Source organism: Rhinolophus sinicus, linkage group LG01 (assembly GCF_036562045.2).
Source record: "Rhinolophus sinicus isolate RSC01 linkage group LG01, ASM3656204v1, whole genome shotgun sequence".
Taxonomy (NCBI): Eukaryota; Metazoa; Chordata; class Mammalia; order Chiroptera; family Rhinolophidae; genus Rhinolophus; species Rhinolophus sinicus.
The window spans coordinates 22,244,845-22,272,503 of record NC_133751.1 but is presented as its reverse complement, the minus strand read 5'-3'; the positions used below and the strand labels follow the sequence as shown (position 1 = coordinate 22,272,503).

General features: G+C 33.3%; 1 long non-coding RNA gene across 13 annotated transcripts in view; it reads left to right on the top strand.

Annotated features, from left to right (window-relative positions):
* The window catches only part of LOC109447544 (uncharacterized), a 659,535-nt gene that overhangs the window by 585,031 nt on the left and 46,845 nt on the right, over positions 1-27,659 (top strand). For all 13 annotated transcript variants that reach the window (XR_012494223.1, XR_012494217.1, XR_012494213.1 and 10 more), the window contains 2 exons: positions 10,160-10,230; positions 11,071-11,224. This is a non-coding gene — a long non-coding RNA (uncharacterized LOC109447544). The remainder of the gene's footprint in view (positions 1-10,159; positions 10,231-11,070; positions 11,225-27,659) is intronic.

Genomic DNA, 27,659 nt, shown 5'->3' with positions numbered 1-27,659 from the left:
ATAACTATATTGGAACACCCTCCCTACTTACCTGATCTGGCCCCCAATAACTTCTTTCTTTACCCAAAGATAAAGGAAATCTTGAAAGGAAGACATTTTGATGACATTTAGGACATCAAAGGTAATACGATGACAGCTCTGATGGCCATTCCAGAAAGAGAGTTCCAAAATTGCGTTGAAGTGTGGACTAGGCACTGGTGTTGGTGCATAGCTTCCCAAGGGGAGTACTTTGAAGGTGAACATAGTGATATTCAGCACTGAGGTGTGTAGCACTTTTTCCGGGATGTATTTGCTAACTTAATTGTCAAACCTCATATTTCTTAGATAATCATGGCTATATGAATATAACATTAGATACATTGTTTAGAAACAAACTTCTTTTAATTATAAAGAATTTGTCACCTCATAGCCATTCACTCTAAGATACGGTAACACCTCTTACAGCAATGGGAACTCAAAACTTTCAATGATGCCTAATGGGGAGGTAATCATCCTCATGCTCACCTTATACAGAAGAATATAAACCAAACCTACCAAGTCAGGAAACTACCTGCAGGTCTGAAATAGGGGGTCATAATCGAGGCACAGAATAAAGAGGACTAAGAAACACTGTATGACCCGGTTGGTGGTTGTAGGTAACAGTTCAGTAACTCAGCTGCAGGAGAGAGGAGTATGACCCAAAGAGTTCAGATTCACATGTGTGAAGCAGAGAACCAGACCATTGATGCTGACGAGAAACTTAAGAATTGTAAACAGCCAGCATTTGTATCTCTGGTACCCTCAGACCTCAGCTCACACATTATTAATCCCTTCACCTTCCAGGTGACCTGAGTCCTAAACAGTTCCAACACAAACTTGTTAGATTTTACTTAATGAAACAGAAAAAAAAAAAAAAAAAAGTATTTGCTAAGGAAATACTAACATGAGAAAATTCAATTTGTGTGCTAAAATTAGGACTTCTCCCATTGTAGATGAGATAAAGTATAAAAAGAATGTGAAGAGTTAATAAAATGAGCCCTAGGAGAGAGAGAGAGAGAGATTAAAAAGAGAAGAGGAACAAATAATGAGTAGAAGAGTCATATTAAACTATGGCAGTAACTGTTTCCTTCACAAGTACTAAAAAAAAAAAAAGATCATGCATTGATTGCCCTTTCATTTCTTGAATTTTTCTTATTGACCATGATAGGAAAAATAATGGCAAAGAACTGGGAAAGCGGGTATCAGGGGAACTAAGACCACCATTTGGCCAGAGACTGGTTTTGAACTTGAGTATATATTTTAGAAAACCAATACATATTATATATATACCCATTGGGTCAATAATTTTGTTTCATTCTAGTGAATATCAACAAGTGTATAAAGTGAGTGTATCATGAGAATGTATTATGCCCATGAATATATGATATGGGTATGGAGTACAGTGAGCTTTATGGCATCCATGGGTTAAATTATAACTGTTTACTTTGTCCAAATGAAATCCAGCTAAAATTATCAAGGGGTATGGTCAGGCTATTTGAATAAGCAAGGAAGAACAGACAAAAAAAAGCACCTCTTTCATTATACCAATAATATTTGTTCTGAAAACCTATCTAAATAATCAACTGTTACCTATGTCATAAGTAGAATAAAACTAGATTTATAATACTGTTTTAAGCCAGAGAGTGTAATTGAAATTCTTTAGTTATATCTGTCCAGTCTGTGCCATCCAATCACTTTCATCTTAGAAGAAAATTATTTGGGTCAAAAGTCATTGGTTTAAGTCCCTAGGTATATTAGGAGACACAGAATGTTAAACTCAAAGGCCATTAGCAAGTTTCTGATAAAGATTTTGTCATTGGAATTCTAATTTTGTGATTTGAGTTATTAATAAGTATTGTTGAGATTTAGGCTCTCAACCCTACACTGAGCTTTCAGATTTAGTAGAAACATGTTACAACCAAGTGATTGGTAATCTGCCTGAATTCTTTCTCTGGAGCATTACTTTGACTTAGTCTATTGTTATTCTTGTATGTTGCTTCCCAAGAATATCAATGTAATTTCTCTTTCATATGTTTCCTTTTTTTAAGTAATCTTTTTTATTTATTTTTATTAAATTTATTGGGGTGACGTTGGTTAGTAAAATTATGTAGGTTTCAAGTGTACAATTCTATAATTGTATACATACATCATCTATATATCACATTGTGTGTTCACCATCCAAAGTCAGTTCTCCTTCCATCACTACATATTTGACACCCTTTACTCTAATCTACCACTCCCCTCCCCCCTTACCCTCTGGTAACCACTAAACTGGTGTCTGTGTCTATGAGTTTTTGCTTGTTTGTCTTGTTCGTCTGTTGCTTTTAGTTTTATATGCCACATATGAGTGAAATCATACGGTTCTCAATATGTGTTCTTGAAATGCGGCCTGTTGAAAGAAACAAGTGCCAACTTTTACCTTAAATTTACTTTACCTAAAATCTATAAAGTATCCATCTCTGATGATTGTTATGGGTTTATATTTCAATTTAGTAAGCCATGTCCTTCCAATTAGGTTGGCACTATTCGCAAATTAATCCTAGACTTATAAAATACAAGTAGAATTTGACAGAATCTTAAACAGAATCAATTTCCTTTATATATATATAATATATATAATATATATACACATAATATATATTATATATAATATTATATATTTCCTTTATATATATATATTACATATATTTTTTATTTATTTCTTTTTTTGTAGACCTGAAGCTTTATTCTTAAGTGAGTTTGATGCTGACCAGAAGCTAATGTCCTAAAGGCTTAATGATTAAAAGGAGTGGACATACAGTATATGTACAAGTAGGAGGATCTGGGGAAAGAATGCAAGAGAGTCATAGTTCTGTCAGGCTAAACAAAGCTAGCCTGGATTAAAGCAGAATGGATGCTAAAGAAATGAAGTTCATGTGTGGTTACAGGGTATACAAAACAACATAGTAATTAGACATATACCTCAAAAAGTGGTAAACCCAATAAGTCTATTACCCATCTGACAATGTACATAGCTATTGCAATAGTATTGACCATATTCCCTATGCTGTACTATTATCAGAAATTTAGCAGCTATAAACAACTCATACTTATTATCTCATAGTTTCTGTGGGTCAGGAGTCTGGCACATTTTAGCTAGGTCCTCTGCTTGGAATCTCAAAGGCTGAAATCAAGGCATTGGCAAAGCTGGAGACTGTATAAGAATTTCCTTCCAAGTTCATCCGGGTTGTTTTTGTTTTTGTTTCAGTAGGGGGTGGGTTGTAGGACTAAGGTTTCCACTGACTTACTGTTTGCTTGTTGGGAATCATGCTCAACTCCTAGAGGTCACTTTGGTTTTTCACCTTATAACTCCCTCCATGTTCAAACCAGCAATGGCCTGTTGAATTCCTCTCATGCTGTGAATCTCTGACTTCTGCTGCTCCCTCATTTTTTTTTTTTTATAGAAGTGTAGATCAGTTGTGATGATAGGTGTCCCCTGAGTCTATTTAATCAAAATTTATTTTGCTGTTTAGGCAGTTCGTGAGTATTGAGATGCAAAACTTCCACTTGGTAGATTTTGTAAACTAAATGTTTCATACCAGGTTCACTTGAATGAGGATAAAAGGGAAGCAGAACTTTACAAATAGAGGAATATGTGTTTATAATGAAAAATGGGCATCCTAACCTGTGATGAATGGTCCAAGGAAATGTCTCGTTTTTGCAATACTCCCAAGCCAAGGGAGCTGTGTGATTCTGTGGCAGACAGGACATATTGTTTTTATTATATTCATTCCACAGATGATATGGAGTAAATAACATGTGACAGGTATTGCTAATCACAAATATTAAGGTGATATGTCTTTTTACTCCCAATGTCCTTCACAGAACTCTATCAACAGAGGATGTTCAAAATGTTTGTTGTTGTATCAGCTCATATTCTGTGAAGTTTAGCTGCTCCATGCTTGATACAATTATACTATAAAATTGAATTTTGGGAAAAATTTTTCTAGAAATCACTTGATGTGTTATGAAGCCAAATAGAAATTTTCTCATGACTTGAGGCTATCGTGGAATGTTAGTGCCACTGTACTTCTTCGCTAGAATAAATTATTGAGAAGTGGCTGAATTGCTGTAACTAATACCTTGAGGTTTTTCTCCCAGTGGTTGCCTGAAATGACATTTTAAATTTAGGCCAGTTTGTTTTTGCAGGACTGGATCTATTTGGGTAGTCCTATAGTAAGTTTCGATAAGTGCTAGAAAATCTATCCTGCTCCCAAATATTTCACCATAGCACTTAACATGACCATAGTTAAAACTTACGTTTTTGAAATTAAAAACTTCAGTCCAAAATTTTGTTTTGAAATAAAAGTACACCAGAAAAAAGTTTATTTAGCTTTTATTAGTCTACAATATAACAATAATTTGTCAAGTAAAAGAACACAGATCAAGTAAATTTTTAAAATAATCAGTTTTATGAAAAAATAATGTACATGAGCTTATTTCACTCACTTTATAGTTTAATGAGATTTGAAAAATACGTAATTGTATAATCATCACTACAGTCCAGACACAGAACCGTCCCCTCACCTTAAAAAGTTATCTCTTTGTATGTGATTCTTTATGTGTGAGCCGTTTCTCTTGTTTCTTTTTATTTCTAATCACTGGTTTTCAGTAATGTGATTGTAATGTGTGGTGGCGTAGTTTTGTTTGTTCATATTCAGCTTAGGTGCTCTTTTAAAATGTGACAACTTTTAAAATTTGAAACATTTTGATCATTCTTTCTTCAAATATCCCCCAGCTCCAGTTCCATTTGTATTAGAAAACTTGATGTTATCTCACAGGTCCCTGATGAACTGAAGGGGTTCATTCTTTTCTCTTTTGAACTTTATTTTGGATAGTGTCTATTTGTATGCCTTCAAGCCCACTAATGTTTTCTTTTGCAATTTCTAATCTGCAGTTAATTGCATCCAATTATTTTTCATTCAATCTAGCATTATATTATTCATCTCTAGTTCTAAAGTTTTTCAGTTTTTATATATTCCATTTCTAATCTCATTAGGTGTACATCCTTAAATCTATTTGTAAAGTTTATACTAGATACTTAAGGTATATATTTTTTTCTGATCATTCCATCATTTCTGTCATATCTAGGTCTGTTTCTATTGATTTTTTTTTCTACTGGCTATGAATCATATAGTCCTGTTCTTTTGCATGGTGATTGCTTTTTAGTAGATGCAAGAAATCCTAAATTGTGTGGTTTTTAATGGTGATATTTTTCTTTAAATTGTTTTGAACTTTTTTCTGGCATGGAGTTATATAGAATAAGTTTGATGCTTTCAAAGCTGTGCTTTTTTACTTTTTGTTTTGTTTTGTTTTGCTTTGTTTTGTTCTGAAGCAACCTTTAGGGCTACTGCATAGGTATAGCTCTTCTGAGCACTCTATCCAATGCTGCACATATCATAAAGTTCACCAACTCTGGCTGGTGGGAAACACAAATTCTTCTAAGACTTAGGGAGCTCTAGAGAATTTCCAACCTGTTGTGTTTTGGTTGGTGTTTTCTTAGTTGATATTTCATGAAATTGTACTTCATGTAGACTAGATTTGTATTCAATGTAAGACTCAGGGAGTCACTTTTGCAGACTTCCAAAACTCTGTGTGTGTATGTGTATAACCTTTCTTTTTGGATAGTCTGCCTCACAAAATTTAGCCAATTTCCTTCCTTAGCTCTAATTTCTGTCTTCAACTCAGCTAGATTGGTAGGCCCTGTTTAAACTCCCTCTTGATGCACTGTGATCTGCAAACTGATCCCCCACCCCCCACTCCTGAATATAAATTGGGGCAATTTTAGGACTCACCTCACTTATTTTCCTAATTTCAGAGATTATAATTATATGCTATTTTCCAATGTGTGAAATTTGTTTGATACTTTGTTCAATTTTACAAATGTTTTTGGCAGAAAGATATTCCCATTGCAGTTAATCTTTCGTGCATAGTAGTAGAATTTCAGGTGAGTTTTGATGAAAGCGAAGCATAAGACTTCCAGAGGGATGGAACATAGCCCTCAGGGGTAAATCTGAGGAGAGTATTAAAGCAGAGAATTCTGGGAAGCCATAATATAACAATAAAAGGCAGTTAGGGATAAAGGAAGCAATGACAAATTTTACTCACTGTCCAATTTTCCATGTAAGAATATTCTATTTTAGTTATGTACATCTCAATGGAAAATTCTGTGGACTATTTCGCAAAGCTTTATAACTAATCATTACCTGAAAATCCTCTTTCCAATGTCTGAACCGCGGCAGAATAGGGATTCTAGGTTTGGCCTTAAGAAAACCTAAGATTGGGTTCCAGTTTTTTTTCTCTTCCATTCCTTTCTTGCTGCTCTTTTTTGAGCTGTTTTTTACCCAATTTGGTGACTCTTCTCTCAGTTCTTGTTGTCTGTAGCTCCTTGTAGTCAAGATATAGAACAGCCTGCCAAGATTTATTACTACTGTTGACCTTAAAGAAATAGATATTTTTTTCCAGCAAAATGGATTTATTCAGGAACAACAAAGAATTGCAATTAGGGTCATGCAGATTTAATTAGGAACCATGCACCAAAGAAACAATCCATGTCCAAAGAAACAAAAATAGGAATGCTCTTTTATGAACTTGGGAGGAGCTATTGTAAACAAAGAGTCCATTGAAAGAAACTAAAAGTTCAAAGTATAGTGACTTTTTATTGGCTGAGTTATGGCAGTCTCCCATTGGCGGAGCTGTTGCTGGAAGAAAAGAAATCTTTTCTTCCCCCTGCTGAAGTAGTAATGTAGTATCACTTTCTATGGTGATGCAAGGTTCTCTTCCAGTTGGGGTCAGTAGTGTGCTGTTGTGTGCCATGTGACTGAGACTTCTCCTTTCAAGCTTCTTAGCTCCCTTTTCAATGAGGTTTATATTTATTAATTTTCACACTACTAAGCTTCCTAGTGCCACACGTTATTCTCTAAGAATATTCTACATTTATATCATATTTTGCAAAGGGCTCTCCGACACATATTTGAAAAAGCAACTCTGAGATAGATATTATTTTCATAGCTTCAAATACCACCTATAAATTGAGAATTCCCAAAGCAGTACGTGTATCCAAGTTTCCTGTCCTAAATTTCAAATCTGGACGTCCAACAACTTTCTGGACCCTTCCACTTAGACAAATTCCATATATTCTAAAGTGAATTCATCAACTTTCTTCACTAAAAATCTTGTTGAAGGCAAATGCTTTTGAGGATTAAGACCAGAAAGTAAGGACAGGAAGGACAGGGGATTGCTAGATTTTATTATAAGCATTAAAATATCTTTTTTAAGAATGTGCACATTGATTAGGTTTGTAGAATTTTAAAAACATTAAAAGTCAACAATGAAAAAGGAAAATCTTATCTCCTGTCTTGAAAAAAAGCACATCCACGTGAAATTAGAATCCTGACCCTGTGGGGATGTACAAAGCACTCTATAGAGTGTTGAACCCCAGCCTTATGATGGCATAAAGGGAGGGGATAGTTTCTCCTTCATTTCATGTCTACTCTTTCCCTTCCACGATGATGTAGTGCAAAATAAACCTCTTCTGTTTTTTGTGTTTTTTTTTAATTTAAACATATACGCTAAACTGCATTGCATGGCAAGGAGACAAATCTTACCATCTTCAGCATAGTCTATTTAGTAATGAACTTTGATAAAAAGAAAATTTTCTAAATACTAAGTAATAAATCATATGACATGATGAGCAGTGATGAAAGAATTCCTAATGTATGATGAGACTGATTCCCTCCTTTGGTTTATATAATGAAATGTAAAACATCCCTTCAAGGTGAAGGGAATTATACTTCTAATATTTTAATATTGTTGTGCATATTCAATTAAGGTTGTCAACATAGCAGAGTTGATTCTGGCCCTGCTAGTTGGAATTCAGCTATTACAGACCTTGAAGAAAATTATACTCTGGTTTAAGAGGAAGATTTGTATGATTAACTACATAGATACACAAGGGAAAGGTTGAAAATTAAATTGAACAACTTACATGTTCACTCTGACTTTACTTGCTTCCAAAGAACCAAGTTAAATAAGTGTATTTATTTTAAAGCACATGTGGCAATCGATTCTGTTTAATTTAGATGAGACAGAACTTAGGCTATCTGTATTATGACTTCATTTTGAAATATTTCTGGTGTTCCATTGCTTCAAGTAGTCTAAGGAGAACCGAGTGTTCATCTTAAACCACTTTCTCCTTGTAGTTCTAAGTTATAGCAAGCAGTACGTCTTAGTGGTCAGACCTTATGACTTGATTTAGTGATACTGTGCCTTCTCCTTTATACTAACTTTTTATAACCTCACATACTTTTGGTCACTGTATTTCTTCCCTCTGAGACTTTTCTTCCACATAACAAGTACTTCTGAGCTAGTTATATATTCTTACAGTTTATTCTTAACAACATATATTCTTTTATCTTTATTCTTCTTAGGCCAATGCAAGCACATCAGTGTAAATGGACTCAAACATTTGCCATTTTCCTTTCAAAGAGTCGGGCCAATTGTGACAAAGGTTTTATGCTGCTATATTTAGCTTCCATTGATAAATTTCTATTTAAGCTGTAGATTATAACAAAGCCAACATTATGTTTGATATTTCTCTATAACATTTGAGCATCGAGACCAGTTATTTTACTTTATTTCAGCCTACAAATAAGTGACAGTAGAAGTTCATTTTCAGGATTTGAAAGATTAGAAGTATCCAAATATTGGGGTTTTTTTAAATATTTTTTTAAATTATCATCTATTAAAAATAGCCAAAGCACAGACAGCATGTATAGACCTGGAGGATATCGTGCTGAGTGAAGTGCCAGACAGAGAAAGACAGACACAACATAACCTTGTTTATATTTGCTTATATGTGGAATCTAAAGAACAAAATAAACAAACAAAACAGAAACAAACTCATACATACAGAAAACATTTTGATGGTTGCAAGAAGGGAGGTAGGGGGTGAGTGGAAAAGGGGAAGGGATTAAGTACAAATTGGTTGCTACAGAATAGTCACAGGGATATAGTGTATAGCATAAGGAATATAGTCAATAATATTGTAATAATTATGATGGTGTCCGATGGGTATTAGATTTATCAGGGTGATAGATGGGAGGGGGATTACGGGACAGGGTGAAAAAGGTAACAGCATTAAGTACAAATTAGTTGCAAAATAGTCATGGGGAAGTAAAGTGAAACATAGAGAATATAGTCAATGATATGGTAATAATTATGTATAGTGCCAGGTGGGTACTAGACTAGTCAGGGGGATCACTTCTTAAATTATGTAAATGTCTAACCACTATACTGTGCACCTGAAATTAATATAAAATAACATTAAATGTCAACTGTAATTGAAACATTTTAAAAGGGGGGAAAAGGTGAAGGGGAATAAGAGGTTCAAATTTCCAAGTATAAAACAAATAAATCATGAAGATGTAATGTACAGCATAGGGAATATAGTCAATAACATTGTGATAGCATAGTACAGTGTCAGCTGGTTGTGAACTTATCATGGGGATCACTTCTCTAGGTATTTAAATGTTGAATAACTGTGGTGTACCCCTGAAACTAATATAATATTGTATATTAACCATATTTTTAATAAAAATCTTTTTGAAATAGCCAAAGCATATTAATAATTGAAGAATTAATTATAAAAATTCAGAACTGAAATGTTTTCAATCGGTAGCCGGAAGAATAGATGAGGGAAAAAGTAGATATGGAGAGGGGTGGGAACAAGACTTTTTTTTAATGTCATTTTGATTTGTGAACTATATGATGCATTAACTATTCGAAATAAACTGAAAGACTTGTGGCAGTGGCATTATTCATTATTAAAAGGGCTGAAAAAAATGGTAAGTGTTCACTCCGTGACCCAATCTGAGTAACCCAGACAGAGTGTTATCTATTTTAACAATTGAGAGTGTTGAAAAAATTGCATAGATTTTGTGAAACAAACAAAAAAAAAAGTGTACTACAGAACAGAAGATCATCCAGATGTACAGGCTGAAGGAAATATTTGAAAAGGAAAGACATAATAAGAGGAATCAGATGACAATGACGGATGTTTTCAAAAGAGCTGTCACATCATCCTTTCCTTTGGTTTCTGCAGATGCTGTTAGAACTAATCCTGATGATGAGTGATTTTACTTGAGATGTCTGCAGATCAACAAGTATTCACTGGTAAATAAAGTTCCTTTCTGTCTGTTTTTTTTTTTTTTTCTCTTTTTCTTTTTTCCATTGAGCACAATGCATTTTGCCATTTTGAAGAGAAAAAAAAGTAAGTATTGCAAATTCAGCTTAACAGTGAAATTATTTTTGCTTTCACTGTATTAAATATTTAGGATGTATTTTAGCTCTATTTTTTTGTAAAAGACTGGTATTTTAATATATGTTAAATAATAGACATTTAATATATTCTTCAGTTGACACTCCTGATATATTTATCGATAATAAAAAGTTGTTTAGAACAAATCCATAACGTTTTGGACTACTTATCATATATCCATATTATGTAAATGTATTAGGTACCACAATATCTTCTTTATCCTTTATTATTGTGCTCTTCACATTTTAAGCTATCAAATAATAGCAACATTAACCTAGAGCAAGACCAGTCATACACAACCATGTGAGGTAATATTTCAATGCAATTTAGCATCTTGCCTAAATATGCTAAATTCTAATTTCAATTTTTAAAGAACATTAGAGAATATTAGATCGGAAGTTACTCATATTTCAGATGAAAAGATTTACATTGATAAAAATCTAGCAATTTTCTCAACATCGCAGAACTAATTAGTAGACTGAGCTCCGAAATCAGGTTTTGTCTTTTCAGCCCAGTGTTCTTCCTTCTAACTCAAAAAATCAACTTGCTTTTAGGAAGATTCTTCTGTGAAAATTATGATATACATTTAAATCCATCCAACTGATCTTAAGGCACACTCATGGGATTTAACATCGGGTTTAGTCAGAAAAAGTAATTTTTAAGTCACAAGAATTGTTGATTATAATTACATACAGGAATGGCTCCTGGACATTCCAAGTTTAGAATCAAAGGAGAAAGGAATGTGAGGAAGAAAATCACAATGAGGCCTCTCTGAAAACATTTCTGGAGCAAAACAAAATAATCAAAGGTATTCAAAAAAGAAGATGACTTGGAATAAAAAGGAAAATGGTAAGCAAAGAAACAAATACAACTGATATTTAGTACCTAAATGTTGATGTATAACATTGACTAACTAAAATGAAAATCAAAAAGCTAAATGGTCTGGACATAGCTGTTGGCAAGGATGAAGAGAATAGGAGGAAAATGAAAGCATGAGAAAATTCTTGCCGTATTTGGGGAGACGTTGTAGTTAGTGATGAACTTCAGATTTTGATAAAAAAAAAAACTGTATTGCACTGTACTCAAAAGGGAAATAAGAAGAATGAAAATAAGATATATAGTTTCCAAATCACCAGATGAAAGCAAAGAAACAGAAAGACAAATACAATAAAATATTGAAAATAAAAGAATGGGAAGCAATAGACAAGGCAAATGTCTATCACACCACTGTAGGTTGAGCAGTATTAATCTGAGATACAATAATATCTAAGGTCCAAAGATCCTAATGGAAGATAACTTTTTTGTAATAAAAAAGTTACACTGGCAAAAATTGAAGGAGAATGTAAAAAAATCAATGATAATTAATTAACAACTTTAATGTTTCCCCAAATCCACAGAACAAGTTTCTCAGCCATTTTTACATCATACAGTAGCTTTATATAAGATAAATTTTATTTTATTTATATACTTATTTATGTAAATCACTTAAATATTTTAGAACTAATATTTTTAACATGGTAGACTGGACCTAAATACAATACCTTATGAGTAGATTGTCCTTACCCTTCACTCATATTTAAATCCATGCCATTTGGTGCCATACTGGAATAATGAACTGTAAATTGTTGAGTGTTTGCTATTTGTTCTGGCAATGAATTAGAGGCAGAGCATGAGTGAGCAATGGCAAACGCTGCTTCAGAAGTTTTCAAATCCTAACAGACAATTTTTCATTTTTTTCTCAAAATGTATTCAGCATTTATGTGAATCTGTCAACTAACCAGATTCTTTACAAAGAGGGTTTTTGAAATATGTAACAGCTATGGTGGCCAAAGAAATTTTAAATAAGAAGTTAACGGTATTTTTCTAACTCTAAAAATAGTAAGAAATTCTTCAGTGTTTCAGTTCTAATTTTTCTTCACGCTAATTAAATGAGATTTTAATCTTAGAAACAACCCTACTATGTTCTATTTCTCATTTTATTGGCACATCCAATCTTTATTTGTGCTTTAATGACACAAAGGAATGGCCATTACAGCAATTAAAATGAAGCCTCACTCTTGGGGCCCATGCCACAGGACCACTAAAGGTAAATTGGTTTATGAGTCATAGTCTGCTGGTGGTAATTAATTCCTCTTCAATCATGTCACACACATATCTTGTTCAGTGTCAAGAAAAACTCCGATCAAGAAAAACTTCCGCAAAAATAAATGTCATCCACATTGTAACTGACTAGAATATATACATATATATTTATCCTGAGGAAATAGTTCTCCACAATGTAGATGATTGCTATGATAAAATACCAATATCATGAGTTACACCTTTGCACTAATACGCGTAAGTACACTGTTGGATTAGAAATATTAAACTGATAGATTTAATGTCTATAAAATATTTATACCCATATATGACTTTACTGTCAAATTATTCGAGCAAATAATCCATTTGTAAGTAATTTCTCCCACAATAAAAACTTTCTAATTACTACACTAAACTTGCCCAAATGCAGCTAAAAAATAAAAAATAATTCCTAATAAGAAATCTAAAAATGAGGGTAAGGGGGATCAAATATATGGTGATGGAAGGAGAACTGACTCTGGGTGGTGAACACACAATAGGATTTATAGATGATGTAATACAGAATTATACACCTGAAATCTATGTAATTTTACTAACAATTGTCACCCCAATAAATTTTAAAAATAAATTAAAAGAAAAAAGAAAAGAAATCTAAAAATGTACATCTCCATTATTTTTAAAGAAAGTCAATTTTTTCTGAATATATAATTTGAGGAATTTTATAATGATAATTCTTTTTTAAGTAGATTACTCGATTATAAAGTTATTCTTTTTAAAAAGGGCATATACACAAACACATATGAATTGATTACATTTTTTAAGTACTTTCACATACTCCCACAAAATGAAACCTGTTTTCATACTAAAATTATTAATAGTTACTAATAATTAAGTTTCTAAAGAGCCTTATAATTTTTTAAATTGTGAAAGTCTGAATCATGTAGGGTAAAGCAGGGTTGGCAGATGGGTGAAGAGAGAACAATACACAAAGCCAAAAGAAATGCCTGGAATGCAACTGATTTTTGGACTTTGTGCAAACACATAGGGTGATGCCTACAAAGGAGGCTGCAGAGAGAATATAATAACAAATCAAATTTTGCTGTTTTAAAGTTCAAAAAGCAATTTTATAACAATGTGAAATACTGTGAATTTAGTTTACAGTTTGGTCAAGGATAGTTCACCTTAAGTGCTCTCAGATACTTCTCTTGCCCTTTTCACCTTAATTGGTTACTCGCCCAGAATGGATTGTGTTTATAAATCATAAAATGCTTCTTCCATGACTTTAGTGGCCTCTAAACTTGTGTGAAATTTATATGTTTAAGTCTTGTCCAAAACGAATCACATCTGGGTTTTTGTTTTTTGTTTTTTGTTTTTTCTGAAACTGTGGCCAACTTAAAACATTCAATATAAAATGAGAACTAAAAATGCTTTAGCTGGCTTAATGGTGCAGAAGAAAAGGATAGGAAAGGATACACAATTTTGACACTATGGACATTATCCCATTATTTTTGCAGTTTAAATATCAGCAAAAATTACTAAAACTGAAATTTGCATACATGTCACCAAGTGGCCAAGCTGTTTCAATCATGAAGTGAAGAGTACCATTCTTTCTCTCTTACAAGAAGGACAATAAAAATCCTTCATTTTAACTATAAAGGAGAATTAACAAAGTTTTAAGAGACCTAATATTAAGGAAACTCTCATTAATTATACATAAGCTTATTATACAAATGAGATTGTAGTAAATCAGGCCCAAGTGAAACAGCATTGAAAAGCTAAAATACTTACATATTTTCCCTTTTTTTCCCGCTTATTCCACATAATTCTTTAGGACATATTTGTTAATTCCTGATTTTTGTTATAGTGTTTTACTTCATAGAAATTGCAGACTGGAAAAAATATTGTAGTGTTAGTTTTCGTAGGATAGTCTGTGTTAATGAATACATCCCCAAAAGAATACGTTATTTTTCTTACTCTTAATAGTTCAAGGAAGAGGCTACTTTTCAGCTGGCAGCTCTCCTCTTGTGGTAATTCAGGGACCCAAGGTCCTTTCAGCTCATGGCTCTGCCAATCCAGAGGCAGGGCCCTTCATTTCTTTTTTTTTTTCTTTTTTCTTTTTTAACATAATCTACTTGTCACTCTGATAAAGCCTATAGACTCTTTTGTAAGTATAATATTTTTAAATACATAAAACATATATAGTTGTAAAGGATAGTAATTACATTGACAAACACATATCAAAATGTGTATGAAATGAATTTATGACGTGGTAAATATATGTATTTTTTAATTGACATTAAATAACTAAATCTAGCAGCACAGTTCTAATAACCACCATAATTCTGAAGTAGTGATGAGGGTAAATAATATTTTGAGATATCTGCAGCAGCAGAAATATGATATGAAGTATCTGTGATTTCAACTGGCAACCAAGTCACATATTACTAATACTATTGGGATTTCTTTTGATTCCCATCAAAAGTAAAATGAAATGCTAACTTTCAGTTAGAGGCTAGTTAAAAGATATAATGTTTTTCCCATCCAAGTTCATGAAACCCCTGAATTCTTTCCACAAGCCCCTATGGGCTAAGAACATATGATCTTGTCTGCTCTGAACCAGCAGGAGGGAAAGTGAGCATGGAGAAGGTGCAGGAGATCTTCCTTCCTTTATAAATTGTGCCCCCCAAATGGAAAACATGACATTTCATTGGCCATTATTCAGTAATAGAGCAACATCTAACTATAATGGAGATGATGTGAAGGGAATATAGATTTTTGGTTAGTAGTAAGCTTACAGGAATTATAAAATATCTATAAAAATTGCTTTCTGTGAATCATGCTTGGACTAGGATATTGGAATTCATTGAGTCAACTCAATATTTACCATGGAACTGACAGTGTCCTAGGTGCTAGAGATACTGTAGTGAATAGCAAGATAAAGCCCTTCTGTTCATAGAGATTTCATTCTTATTGGGGTAGAGGATGTGGAGAGAAATGCACAGACAAGGAACTATGTAGTAAGTCGTATAGTATGACATATCTGAGACACCATCTGAGATCAATAAACATTTGTTTCTTGAGTAAGGTCTTTCTACGTCTTCTTATAAGTCATGCCAAATATTCAGAGGGTCACAACTATCAAAAAGATAATCGTGGTCCTAGGAACGGGAAGAACTGAACCTAAATAAAGCAACCAGCTTTTTAGATATAGACCCACACTAGAACAATGGGAAGGGAAGGCACAGATTTTGTGGAAAATATTTTCTAGTAGTCCAGTCAGTCAATTTACAGACCTGAAAGGAGTCCAATTTTGATCCTATTGGGTCCCTAGCTCTTAAAATTGTACTTTCCTTGTGCTTTCTACCCTTTTAATGTTTCTGTCTTTTAGTTTCTATGCCCTTTTTGATTTATTATTAACCTTACTAAAGTGTAGTCAAAGTGGGATTAAATTACTATTACAATAATGTAGTATATGGAGCAAGAATTATTATCTGGCTCTTGAACATTATATTTCTAGAAACAAGCTGGCTTTTTACCTAATAACAATATATTAATGACTCATATTTGTGTGTTGCAGAGAAGGCAGATAAGTGTCTGATAGAGCCCAGATAAGTGCCTGGTGGTAATGCCAAGGAAGAAAAGAATGATTGTCCTTAGAAATTAAAAAAAAAGAAAAAACATCCAAGTAGAGTTAAAGTTCAGACTGGGTTTTTGGAAATAGGTAGTATTTCTACAGGTAGAGATGTATGACAATGGTATCACAGAAAATGCTATGAACAAAGGAATAGCAAAAAAAACACACACAAAAAACACTAACAAGCATGTTCTAGAAATGATGAATGTCCTGGGTTGACTATAATATAGGGTTCATGAAGCAGAATAAAATGGGTCATCTGGAAAATGTTGTAAGGGTCAGATTATGGATTACCTTGAGATTCTGCCAAGCTTTGGTATACACACACACACACACACACACACACACACACACTCACACTCACATTTACACACATCCTCGTAATAAAATAACTGATGCTATCATGAGGAGCAGAAAGGAAAGAGAATGACTGGGTAGATCACTACTGTGAAATCCAGAGAAGAGTGGATAAATTCCTGAATAAGGCATTGGATACAGAGGAGAAATGATGAATTAATTAGAGAAATAATTTAGATTTAGAAGGAATAGGTAATAACAGCCAGTTTGTTTTCAAGAATAAATGAAAAAGAGGAAATTGACAGAGTGGTTTCTGGTTGATCAACCTAGAGGATAGTATGCTTTACAAACCATGGTGGAGAACAAAGGCAGTGAGACACTGAGGGAAAGAAGATAATAGGTTCAGTTGGAGACATTTAGGTTTGCTGTATAAGCAAGACAAGCCTTTTACACTCAGAGAAACAGTTGAGGGTGTAAGTCTGAAACTTAAGAGGGGCCAGGGTTTGAGTCATAAACCTCCTGGGAACTATTTGGGAAGTGTGAGTAATATCAGTTAAAAAAGGACTGTCAAATAGAACATCAATCAATTTAAAATCACCTAGAAAAGCAGTTCCACTGAGCAACCATGACCTTTTCATACTAGCTGCAATTTTTTTTTTTTTTAACTAAATAATAGATGAGAAAAAAAATATCAAAAGACTTGTTACAAAAAGATTTTTATAAATGTGCCCTGTTATATTTTCAGGGACAAGATTAAAGCACAATTTTATTTTCCATTTTATTACTGATTTTTCTTTTTAAATTGTCACATGTGTCATTGTCAGTAGTTTCACTTCAATATTCAAGGACAATCTGAGGGCTCAATGAGTAAATGCGTCATACAGCAAAATTGGGTCACATGTCCATTCCTGAACCAATCACAGAGAAGGGAGAATGGGATTACCCCTTTGACCATCATTCTTTTCCCCAGGGAAGAGTGAGATTTACCTCATCAAGATATCTCACTGTGTGTATATTGGATATGGGATAGTGGTTACCTGAAAAAAATCAGGATTCTCTAGGAAAGAAAGGAGTAGTGGACATTGTGAAGGCAAAAAGTAGTAATAATAGTTGATTATCTGGCTAAGTGAATAAATAATAACAACAAAAGTTCATTTCAACACTTATTATTGCATATTATTCTAAAATGCATTAGTTCTTATTTGAGTGAATAGAATTTATAAAGGATTTTGTCTCTAGGGTTATCACTTTGGATGAGCATGAATCATCATTACAAAAAAAATACACATGTAAAAAGTGTAGAGAATTGAACTGAATATAACATCAGGAAATATACTGGAAGATACTTTAATGAATTTTAATGATATATTTATGGTATTTTAAGAATGTAATTCCACAAGGGAGAGATGATTTTTGTGTTCACTGGTGAATGTCCAGTGCCTAACAATACCTTATACACAATAGGCTCTCAATACATGAATAGATGAGGAAATATTTATATCACATTAGTTGTGATTTTTTATTCCTCTCTGAAAAAAAAAAAAAAGAATTCTCTTTATGTTCTCTCTGATAATTAGGTATTTAATTCACTCTGATTCTACTACTCCCTTTTGTAAAGTTCTTTCTAAATTTGACGATGTGTGGTCCTCTCATTTTCCCTTCAACCTCATCCAAAGTTCTGGGTTTCATCATATTGCTTGTTTCCCTTCTTGACTTTCAAATATCCTGGTATAATTTGTTTTAAGTTTGCAGAACTATATTCTTTTTGATAGTCAACTTCCTTGAACTCCACTTTCTAAGAGAAGCCCAAGGATTCATTGTACAAGTTTCCAAGCTTGATACAATTAGCTTCTAAAGTTAATTTTCTTAATCTTGCCAACATTTCTATTTCCTTCCCTTAGGGAAAGGAATTCCATTTCATCAACTTGTGATTGTTTCCTCCAGATTTCCTTCTATTAGAAGCCCATCTAAGTTTTCCCAATGAGCAAGTATCAGATCTGATGTCTGTCCTGGGAAATGTTATCACAGTCTTTATCACAGAAGATCATGCTATGAGATCTTATTCCTTCCAAACTACTCTGTCATCAGTATTCTCACTTTGATATGTGTCTGTGAACCCATATCTTTATTTAAAATTGTTTAAGTTGGCTAAAGAAAACCTTATTAACCTTCTTTCCCTGGTTTAGTGATTTACAAGATTTATATTAGATTTAGAATATCATTGTTTCAGGTGTTCTTACCATTAACCGTAATCCAATTATTCTTCCCAGATAATATCATTGCTATACCTTTATTCTGGGTTTATGAGGGCATTAATTTTATAAACAATTATAGAATTCTGTCTCTTTCCTAAGCCAGTTCTAAGTGCTATTCTACTAGCAGTCAGGTATTTTAACAGCATCTTAACTCTGGCCCTGAGATGGGACTTTCGGATACTCCTGATTAATTCCATCATTCAAAAGTTACTTCAGAGCATATTTGCATAGTTTTATGATAATTTTCTTACAAAGGAATATGGTAATATAATAAAGAGATATTTTTAAGTGTTATGTAATGGTCATTGAAGCATATAAATGTCACTGTCCACAGTGGAAAATTTTATAAAAATTAAAACATCAAAGAAAGTGAGCAAATAACAGTGACAGATAAAGAATAAAATTTTCAATTGGTTTGTATTAGAAAGAAAGAAATAAGTGATAAAAGATTTGGTGAGAGACTAGGGAGGAATTAAATAAATAGCTAAATCTACTTAATGGATTAAACAAGAAGATATTGAATGATGAAATAAGAAAATGATCATTTTACAAAAACTTAAAAGTGCTTCAAACGTTTTTTGATTAATTCTTTTTATTTCTTCAACTAAAATATTTTTTGTGTTACTATGTGTGAGTTCAGAGAACACAAAGATAAATAACATGTGGTCCTTCCAAGGAGATTATAGTCTTGGAATGAGAGAGAGTTTGTATAAGGCTTTATTTTCTCTTTTTTATTGAATGTCTGATAGAAATCATAATATTCTGAGAATGTAAAGAAAGTTTGGTAGAGGGGTCATATCCTTAGGAATATGAGGAAATGATTCAAGGAAAAGAATATCTATTTATACATTTATATAGGAAAGTCATTTTAAGTAAGATTGTGCTGACTGCACAAAGGCAAGGCATTCTATTGCTGTATAGTTGTACTTCTCAAGCATGGAGAGTGAGAAGAGAGGCTTAGAGAGATAACCACAGCCTAGACTGTGGATCTTTTCATTGAAAGTTCAGTTGCTGAAGCACAGAAATCTTTGGTTCTTTATACAGGGATGGCCAGACAAATCATCAGGACACAGGGTTGGCAGATGGCTAGCATGTTACTGGGTGTTCAGACCACCAGAGAGTGAAAGGTTGATTTAAGCAAGATATTTGGAGTTAGAAAGCCACTGGGTTGATAATTTCTGCCACTTTGAAGGGCCACAGATTATAGGATGGATCAGAGTATATTTACAGTAGGGGAAAAAGTCAAGTGATATTCCCTTTGGGGATGTTCCCCCTGTGTATGATGATGGTCAAGATATTTCCTCAATGGCACATTCATCTACCCCAGTATATCCTAGTGTTCCATTGGGTATCTTCAAGTTCATTCCAATGAAATATTTCACTCGTTTTTTTATAGTGCATATTAAATTCCTTAAAAGAAGGACTAGATAATAACATTGGTTCAATAATTTTTTTGGAAGATATATTTTTGACTCTTATGGAAGATCACTAAGAGAAACCATCTTATGATATCCATATTCATACAAACACACTTTAGTATCTCCCAAATTAAAAATGAATTCTAGGTGCCCCTACACGCCACACTGTATTTCAGCTATGTCCCCATCTCTCTCTAAACCTATTCAAAGCAATCCTTCTCAAAGGAGTTATTTCTATTTTCTGTTTCTCCTTGCTCAACAACTATTCACCTTTCAACCTACACCAATGTGGCTTCATCCCCAAGCTTGGCCCATGAGATGCCATTTGACCTACATTTGTCAAGCTCACTCACAATCTCCAGGATGCTAAATCCATCTTTTTTGCCTCATTTTAAAAGACCCCCTACGAGCATTTGACAGTTTGCTGCTCCTTCCTTCTTGAAACACTTTTTTACTTCTTGGCTTTAATAACACCACACTGGTCATAGCACCTCTATTAATCATTGTGGGTGGGAGATTTGTATTTTTCTCTTTACCATGATTCTAATTTCCTTTTTCTATATCCATTTGTACCAGTGTCTTGTTTGTGCGATACCTTAAATCCTTGTGGGAAATACAAAGTATATGATTAAGATAATATTAACTATGCAATCAACAATATTGGCTATCATGGTTAAAGGATGCCAACATATAGTACAGAAAATATAGTCAATAATATCACAATGTTATATAATGACAGATAGTTAATAGACTTATGATCACATCATAAAATACATTAATGTAGGATCACTATGTTGTACACCTGAAACTAATGTAATATTGCATGTCAAAAATACTGGAATAAAAAAAAAGTGCCCATTACCATGGACCTAGTTAAATAAAATTGTATCTAAATATGTTGTCAAAAAAGATTTAAACTCTCAATAGTGTCAAATAAAGAGCATTTGTATGTATACACAGACTACTTAAAGACACACATAATTCTTATAAGATAAGAAACTAGAGGGAATAAGGACAACAATAAAAATCAGGCTCAAGAAAGACTAAGAGACTATATACAGATGAATTCTTTTTCAAGTAAAAAGAGTCCATTTTCTTAGGAAAAGGCTTTCATTAACCTTGAGATCCAGTAGCAGCTGCTATAAAACATTCTTAACAAGAATATATGGAACAACTTATCACTATGGGACTGTGATGTAATCATAGAACCACTGGATGTGAACCAGAGCAGGTGGATTAAAAATTACGGCATTGAACCTTAGCTGTCTAGGGGACGATTAGGTTAGACCTCTGCAGGCAAAGGAAGCACAGCACTTACATAGTTGATCAAATAAATATCTTGCTTTTGAATACAATCACAGGGAGGTTATGAACCAAATTTTAAGTGATTGAGAATTGGCAAATGGAAAATTTTACCAATAGATATCTCTAAATAAAGGTGAATTCTACCAGTTGTCCAAATGGAAATGGAATGCTGACAGCTTTTATTGTGGCATTTTATTCTTTCTGAGGAGATGGTTATGTTCAAGTCTAAAAGTTCAGTGAAATTCTTTGTTAATAAAAAGATTTCATAAAAATCAGAGACACTGTCATGGAGTTTGGACAGCAAATATCTCTTCCTTGGTTGACTTTTCCAAGATTAAAGATTATCTTAAAGATAATAAATTAGCTGGCTGCTGAATAAATAGAGAAAAAAAGTTGTCTTAAGTTAAAAAATAAATCAATTTAGTAGATACATGGTAATTAGGCATTTAGGTATTTTTCTGTTTAATTAAAATTTATCAACGTGTAATATGTATCAAAATTTGTATTTTAATTGCTGGCTTTCATCTCAGAAATTCTACCTCTAGCCATCAGTCTAATGGAAATAATTAGAAATATGCACAAGGAATTATGGAAAGGACACTAATTCAACTGCCTGGCTCTTCCCGTGCCCCAAGGCAGAGTCTGACACATGGACTTGTGCTAGTGTAGTAACACCAGGATGGGGGAATGAGGGATAGGAGATACTGAGGGATGGAGAAAAAGCTGTAAGTGTCTATTGTCAAGGTCACTAACTGGGACTTAACCCATCTGGGATCTCCTCCAGAGTCTGTAGAATACTTCTCAGCATTTTTCTCCCAAGGATCAACTGGTAGAAGAATTCATTCATGATGGTTCATCTTCCATTGGTAAGGGCTACTCTGCAGGCATTACCTCTCTTTTCCATCCCCTTACTGTCTTCATGGATTAGTGCCAATTCCTGGGCATTCTTGGCCTCTCAGAACGAGAGAAAGACAACTGCATTAGAAGAGATGCTGTCAGCCTAGAATGAATTAAAGCCCAAATAGAACTGTCTACTACAGTTGTTGCTGGAATCAATAGTGAGGTCTAGAGCATGGTGGCAGGACATCAGAGGCATTTAAGACACTAATTATAGTGGTTATTTTAAAATAAAATTCAAATATTGGGAAATGAAGAAATAAACCAAATATACACAAAAATGGAATTTGGTTATTTGTAATGAATTGCCTGCTTATTTATAATGAATTGCAGCCACTTAAATATGTCTTAGAAGACTATTTTAATATTTAATGCTTTGGGAAATTATTTGTAGTATTAAGTAAACAAAACATAATAAAAATATTTATAGGTCTTAATCATTTGTATATGAGAATAAAATAATGTTAAAATAGAAATTACCATATTACCAGTGGTTATTTGTGGGTAGTAAGATTATAGGTTATCTTCATTTCTTTTTTTGTGTTGTTCCATATTTTCTAAATGTTTTACAAAGAGCAGGTATATTTTAGTAATTAAAAAGTTGATGCAAAAAAAATTCCATTACATAGAATTTATTCTATATTCCCACTGTCCAGGAGTCCATTCAGATTTTGTAAACTATCGATTCGCTATGAAATCTTTTTTGCAGCCAATTATTCAATGTATGCCCAAAAGGCCCATTACAAATTTGACTGTCTTTGACTTAGTGATCTAGCCTCAGTTCAAGCTTCCTCTTCTTTCATTGACTGACCCTACCTACAAAGCAACAAACACTGTGTGCTTGTACACCATGAGAAGTTTCAGTAGATAAGAGCATATTTACTTAATTAAATATTTCTCCTTGATGCAGCCAGTAGAAACAGAAAAGCCAGAAACAAAAAAGAGTGTTGAAAAAAAGTAAGCAATTGGTCAACACTTTTTGTATGGAAAAAGCAAACTTACAGAATTATTTATTTCCTGAGAAAGAATTGTTGTCCTGTACTGGAAAACTATAAAGGGAACTGTGGTTACTGATACTTCATAGTCATTTAATATGGACCAGAACCTGACGTCATATGGCAACACACTCCTGGAGGGTATGATATCCTGGCTGGTTCAGTTTCTGCTTCTTTTTTCAAAAGGATTTCACATAATGAAGAATTGAGGGTTGAGAACATACTCAGTTTATCTGAACAGGTTATATTTAAGGTATGAATGATAGTGGAAAACCAAGGAGATAGCCCATGGTTAAGAGAGTGAGAAAACTGGTTTGGGAAGCAGACAATTTACATCACAGCTGAGAGCAACAAAATGCTATCTGTAACCTGCTGAGAAAATGACAATGGCAGAAAAGAAACTCATCTGGCTGGTAGTATTTGGAAATAGAATGGTTTTTCTTGAGCAGAGTTTAGATTGATGGTGAACTTAAGGGAAATAAAAGAATTTGAGCTCATGCCAGATTGAAAATATAACTCAAAAAATTACCTTCAAAAAAAATATTTGAAAGAATAAAAAATGGTGCTTATCTAGCAAATGGAATTATTTTTTGCTCCATTTTATTTCTTTTACAGAAAGGTGACCATAAGTAAGTCACCATCGCATATTATATAAATTTTGATATGTTTCAAGTAATAATACTTTATCTTGATGTTATGCTCACCTAGGCAAATTTTACTTCTTTATGGAAACCTTAAAATCTGGGTATCTTTGACAAGGGTACCCCTTCCAATCAAAGTTGTGAATTTATTCATTCAACAAATATGTTTGCACATCTACAAGATGCTGGATATCATAATTGGCTCAGAAGACAAAGATAAAAATATGGAGGTTTTGTTATGAACCCCCAGTGTAGAAGAGAAAATCATGACATAAAAGATAATATTTCAGTACCATATATATAAATACAAGGGTCAGAAAGAGACAGTAAAGGGTAGTGGCTGAGAGCATGGACTCAGGAGCCATTTGCCTGTGTTCAAACCATTATTTTACAACCCACTTCCAATTTGCATGCCTTTGGATTTGTAACTTCAGCTAACCTCAGTATTCTCATCTATAAAATAGGGATAATAATAATGCACTTGCCTTAATCTAAGTGAGGGTTGAATGAATCAATATGAATCACAAAGTATAAATCAAGTTATGTAAAGAACAGTTTCTGATGTGTATTAGGCATTATGTCAGTGTTAGCTAAAGCCATAAAAAAATAAAAAAATAAAAATCTAAGTAGTAGTGGATGAGGAAAGGAAAGAAGCTTTCTGGGAAGAGTTTGTCAGGAAAGACTTTTAACAGAGGGGGACTCCAAAGATGACTAGGAATTGGTAAGAATAAGAACCTGATCTAAAATTATTATAGGTCATGGAAGTCATTTTTAAGCAAAAAAAATAATGAAATGCATGAAGACGTAAAACTAGTTCTATGGGTGGGGTGGATACTTGTGTGGGGATCAAGATTTGTTTTTACAGTATATATAGTGATATGTATTGCAGCTGGCTCGCACACTGAGAAAAATCTAAGGCACAGATTGGTTGATCTTCACTATTTCTATCTCTACAATGGATTTCTATCCTGTCTCCAAATTGAGATTTCTCAATTAATTTAATCAGATTTTTTCAGTGTTTTAGCCACCTGACCAGCATCTATGTAAATATGCTGACTTCTAAAGTTGTCTGTGATTACTAATGAGTCATTAGAAGACTAGACTATCTTTTGTTAAATTTACAAGAATTGGTCCCCAAATTTTCAAGTGAAGTTTATTAGATTGAAAGCTCCTTGCGTGTCATTATTGTGTATGTGTGTTTTTTTGTTTTGTTTTTTTAATTTTAGTAGTCCCTTCAACAAATGCCCACAATGTGCTAAGAATTGTATTATGTGCATTTAAATATCATAGCTGCCAGATGAAACTAAAGCTAGGTGTGGAGTAGGTGTTAGCTGAGTGTAGGTTTTACTGTGCTGCTGTTTAGAGTTATGTTCATAGGTTTTGTATATGAGACTTTTACTACTGTTATCTTTCTTCAGTCATTTCCAGTTATTTTAGTGCTTGTGGGATTGAGGCATACAAAACTAAAAGAAAATTGACCTTAATTTGGACCAACAGCTGGTGGTTACACATGTAATTAATGGGAAGGTTTTTCACTGGTATTTATTTTAGAACTGATCCCAACCATGCCAAAGAAAATGGCAGTGCTGAAAATTCACATTTTCAAACAGCCAGTTCATTTGGCTGCCGTAAACTTGTGGCTGTAATAGATTTATTTAATTTTTTATACTGCATACGTAAGAGTCAAAATTTATACAGGGCACAGAGTTTTATTTTCATTTGATAATAGTCCTCTACTTGATACAGATTAAATGAAATCCATGGCATATACTCTGAAATATGAAATTATACGTCTTAAAATTTAATTTGTGTTTCCCGTACTGTTGAGACATTTCAGTAGCCTAATAGATACCAAAAGTTAGTCTATGAAGTTCGTGGGTAACTTTCATGCCACAGTCTATGGAACTCTGACATTTTCATAATTAAACAAAGTCTGGGATTCAGTTCTAAATTGGTGTTTGCCCAAGTATTCAATTCTTGACTGTGATTAAGAAGCAGGCTTATTTTCAAGCACCTGGCTTCAGTCCTCAGAAGTCATGATACTAAAATCATTTGGTTTTAAGCATTTCCTTGTGGAAGGGATAACTTTCATGAAACAATATGTTTTTTTAGAGATATTTCAGTTCAATATCCTACACAACACGATTTTCTCAATATAACATTCTCTTTCCTTTACACTGTTCTTCATTTTCCACATTTCATCTTAAATATCATGTCCTAAGAGGCCTTTCCTGAAAGATCTATATAGCATCTACCAGAACATTATCTACTTCAAATTATTTTTGAATGCCCCAAATATATGGAAACTGTCAACTGCTCTTATTTTTTGGTTCTGTGTAACTCAGATAATTGGTTTTGTTTTTTATTTTTGTTTTGTTTTGTTTTTTTGATATTTTGAAATAGTTTCCCTTTTCTGACCCTTGTGAAATGTTAGAGATTAATGAAAACAAAGCAAACTTGTTTTGATTTTCTTAGTTGAACATAAAAGTTCAAAGAACTTAAACATCTAACTTTTTTATATTTATTTATATATTAAAGTTTTTAGGAATCTTCTTCAAAGCCTCTGATATTTTTAAGTACACTCTTCTTTTCTCCTTTCTCTAGGCAGAAACGCAATACAACTGCTTACCTTCTCTGCTCCAGTACTCTAGGTATCTGCTTTTGATGGTCACACGGCCTCTCACATTCAACATGTTCAAAACTACCCTCCAAGCTCCATCTCTAAGATCCCCAACTCTGGTGTGCCTTATATTGATTTTTTATACCATTTTCCACCATCACTTCTGAGCCAAGCTCTGAGAGTGGTGCAGATTTCTCTCTCTCAATCTACCACTTTATAGTCACCACAAGGTCTATACGTATTTATACATACCTACATATGCACTTATCTATCTATTAATATAATACCTATCATAAATTCCTACTTGTGATTATCTATCTATCTATCATCTATCTCTATGTTATATTTATCTGTTTACCTGTATGTCTATTTTGCACTTTAATAAAATTTAAATCAGTTCCTTCCTTTCCATGCCACCACCTTTGCCACTTCCTGGGTTCTTGTCATTTTTTTGGTCTGAGTGACTGAATTCAATCTTCTGTGTTGCCTCCTCCAGTTCATTGTACCATCACGGAGTGATTTTTTTTTCTAGGTCTAGCTTTTCTGTGTAAGCTCCCTCAATGGCTCCTGAATACCTTTAGGATAAAAACTAACATCTTAGGATAATATACACAACTCCTCATGGAGTTGCCCTTGCTACTTTTCAATGTTGTCTTTTCCTTCTTTTGACTTTTAGCTTTAGATGTAAAAATGTAGAACTGCTTAAAATACCTGAATGTACTCTTCATTTCCGTATCTCCTTGTACATTCATTGTTTTCTTTCTGACATGATTGCGAAGCTTTATTTATCTCAGTTAACTACTGCGCTCCCTTCAAAATTTAACTAAGCTATAGTTTCCTCTAAAATGAGTTTTCGAGCTTTTCATTTTAGGTAACTGCTTCCTGGTTCCATTGTGCTGTGAATATCTCTGTCAATATTTATTACTATTTATTTATTCATTTATTTATTTATGTTTCTGTCTTCCCCACAAGGCTATGAGTTTAAGAGAAGAATTATGCTCTTTATCTAAATCTCCATTATATAGTGTAGTGTCTGGCCCAAGGTTTGTGCTCAACATATGTAGATGAATGAAAAAAATAGTCATGGAATCAAAAACACTGGCTTTTATGAGAAAAAATTCTGCATCTGGAAATAGGAGATGT